Raw genomic sequence first — 3,265 nt, 5'->3', positions numbered from 1 at the left:
TCCCCTTCTCCCCCTCTCGTCACTTTCCTTCCTCATGTCATGTCTCCCCACCTTTCTCCATCTCCCCCTTCTCTCTCTATCTTTCTCCCTCTCCTCCCTGTCCTTCTCCCCCTCTCCCCACCTTCTTCACCTTCCCCCTTCTCCCCCTTTCCCAACCTTCCTCACACTCCCCCTTCTCCCCCTCTTCTCTTCCTCCCCCTCCCCCTTCTCTCCCTCTCTCCACTTTCTCCCTCTCCTCCCTCTCTCCACCTTTCTCCCTCTCCCCCGTCTCCACCGTTACCCGTGAACTCACCAGCATTACGAGGGTAAGCGATGTCTTGTGCGAGCTGCTCTCCGGGCTGTCCATTGAAATCCCCTCCAGAAGCACCAGCTTTGTTCTTCTGAGTAAAGCTCCGTGAAGGCAGCACAGGAAACCAGGCAGGAAACGGTCAGGCTGAAAGACAGTTTAAAATTAACAAAATGCTTTTAGAATCAAGTCACACTGGCCATGGAAATCATCACACAACAAACATACATATGATATAACTAAATAGTAATTCCTTAATATCATCTGGAGTACTTGACAGGAGTACAACAACAAAGAAGATTAATCAACATTTGTTCACAACAAACCCACTAGATATATCGCAAAACTCTCACACTTCCTATGCATGATTCACAATACAAATACATATATATATATATATATATATATATATATATAACATAAATAGACAATCATCAGCATATGAACACCTGAAATTATAACATTATTGGTAATCTTTATTACTCGTATGAAACTCAAATGTGTAAGGGTCCAGTTTCATACAGCTATATTTTATATGGGAGATAATGCATGCAAACGATAGAGCAAATAAAGAGAGAGAGAGAGAGAGAGAGAGAGAGAGAGAGAGAGAGAGAGAGAGAGAGAGAGAGAGAGAGAATGTGTATTGTATAAATCTACATGTCTCTTGATATACATAGGCCTATATATATGATGGCATGCGTTTATTAAATGATTTGTTAATTTAACCTTTCATCTATAACTTTGTGCTTCACCCACACACTGACGGTGTCGCATTTTCTTTTCTATAACGAATGTTACTGTACACGAGGTGCTAATAAGGGGGGGGGGGGGCTTGTCTAGGGACTAAACAGAAGGCAGGTAAGGTTAGGCTTTCTGTCGCGTGATGTTCACTAACGTGCAACGAAACAGTTTATCTTTATCTTAACTGCATTGCTCGAACCGTGGCCGCCTTTCCTGAAAACGGACTTTCTGCCCAAATCGCTTTGCGCTTTTCACTCGGAATCTTTTTCCTTCTGTTCGTCGTACAAAGCTTCGAGAAAAAAAATCTGGCTTCGGGATACAAAGTGTGGCTCGGGTTCTCGAAAAGCTGACTTTTTAGCGTTTCCCAAGCCTCTTCCTTCGCTTTCTGAGCTTCCTACCGACACCCAGGGCCCCCAGGGTCAAGTCACGTACCTTTTTATAGCGAAACGTTTCTTCCCTTCCGTCTTTGGCCACAATTGCTTCGTTTCTCGCCACTTTTTTCGGCATTTGGGGAACTTGACGGGTTCACATATCAGGCTGAGATAGAGACTAAAGTCTCTTTGTCCTGTATATCCACTAACCGGCCTTAAAAGCGACCCGGAATCGACGCAGCAAAGGAAAAGAAACATTCCCTCCGGCGTTCCTCCCGCAATGGCGTCGCCGGCGAGTCTCCCGGAGGCACGACGCGCACGCGCACAGCGCCAGGACATTCATTCTTCCAAAACACGTAAATAAAGTATAATAAAACTAAAGGAACGCATGGCAGGAGTGATGAGTTCTGTCTTTTCTTTTTTTTTTTAATTTCTTTCTTTCTTTTCATGCTCCTGCGAGTCATGAGAGCAAGGCAAGGAAATCGATCTTGTTGGTTTTCTATCAAGGGTCCCTTAGATTTCAGCTTCATTCAAATGTTCTGTCTTTTACGTGGGAAAGTATGAATGAAATTAAATGCTACAGCCAACAATTTCCTTGATTTTCAGTCGTTAGAGAAAGTAAATAAACACTACACTTTGCGCGCACTTTCAATTCTCTCGTTGCTAGGCAAAGGAGACGCTTTAAATCCGTTTCCAAGGCATGACCTTCGGCCGTATTAGTAAAATGCTTAATTGCCATTTACAGCCGCGTTTCTAGTCAGATTTTGGGAAGGATCGTGTTAAAAACGACCGTTGGAATGTCATTGTCGTTTACAACTGCCATATCCACAGTCGCTCTCAAAATCTTCGATCCTACGTGACAGTTCAGGGTTACCGACATGAGCACACACACACGCACACACACACACACACACACACACACACACACACACACACACACACACACACACACACACCAGGCAGATAGAAATATATATTGTATAAACTTATATATATATATATATATATATATATATATATATATATATATATATATATATATATATAGGCCTACCTATATGAGAGCCTGCGCTTATTAAATGTTTCGTTAATTTAAACTTTCATCTATAACACAGGCATCGATATATTTACGTTAATGCTTTAACGTGGATATACCGGAACTTATGCTTTAGATGAAAGTTTAAATTAACAAATATAATAAATACAATTTTGTAGGGGGGGAGAAGGGGGGGAGGAAGGTAGAGAGAAGGAGGAAGGGGTGGAAGGTGGAGAGAGGGAGAGAAAGGTGGGGAGAGGGGGAAAGGGAGGACGGTAGGGAGAGGGGGAGAGGGGGAGGGAATTAGGGAAGAGGGAAAGGGGTAAGAGCGAGAGAGGGAATGAGGGAAGAGAGAGAGAGAGGGCATGAGGGAAGAGAGAGAGAGAGAGGGCATGAGGGAAGAGAGGGAGAGAGGGAATGAGGGAAGAGAGATTGATTGATTGATTATTTAAAATAATCAGGTCATTAGCGGCGAATGCCTTGTTGAATAGAAATATTAAAATGTTTAAAACTTTAAAAATCTATCAATAAATATCTTAAAAATAACAATAAATATATTTAAAATCAAAGCATAAATATTATGCTCTAAGTGTATAAATCTATTGCATAAACATTATGCATAATTCAATTTTATTGAGAATATTAGTGTCCCTAAGGAAACTAATAAGACCCTCTATGTCACAATCCTCCCCCAATACATTTTCAGTGTATAGGGGGAGACAAGTACATACGTCTTTGGTCTGAGAATGTTGCACATCCCTCCACTACATGTGCGATCGTTAAGGGCTCTTGGCATCCCTCACAAAGTGCTTGACTTTTAGCCATCATCGG

The 3,265-nt window shown here is 42.2% G+C and overlaps 1 long non-coding RNA gene across 1 annotated transcript in view; it reads right to left on the bottom strand.

Moving 5' to 3' along the window:
• The window catches only part of LOC119578992, a 6,115-nt gene extending 4,403 nt beyond the window's left edge, over nucleotides 1–1,712 (bottom strand). The window contains exons 1-2 of the long non-coding RNA XR_005229236.1: nucleotides 1,460–1,712; nucleotides 293–433 (exon numbers count right to left, since the gene is read on the bottom strand). This is a non-coding gene — a long non-coding RNA (uncharacterized LOC119578992). The remainder of the gene's footprint in view (nucleotides 1–292; nucleotides 434–1,459) is intronic.
• Nucleotides 1,713–3,265: the final 1,553 nt, after the last annotated feature.

This window comes from Penaeus monodon, chromosome 11 (assembly GCF_015228065.2).
Source record: "Penaeus monodon isolate SGIC_2016 chromosome 11, NSTDA_Pmon_1, whole genome shotgun sequence".
Taxonomy (NCBI): Eukaryota; Metazoa; Arthropoda; class Malacostraca; order Decapoda; family Penaeidae; genus Penaeus; species Penaeus monodon.
The sequence above is the reverse complement of the archived record's forward strand: the minus strand, read 5'-3'. Positions and strand labels throughout refer to the sequence as shown.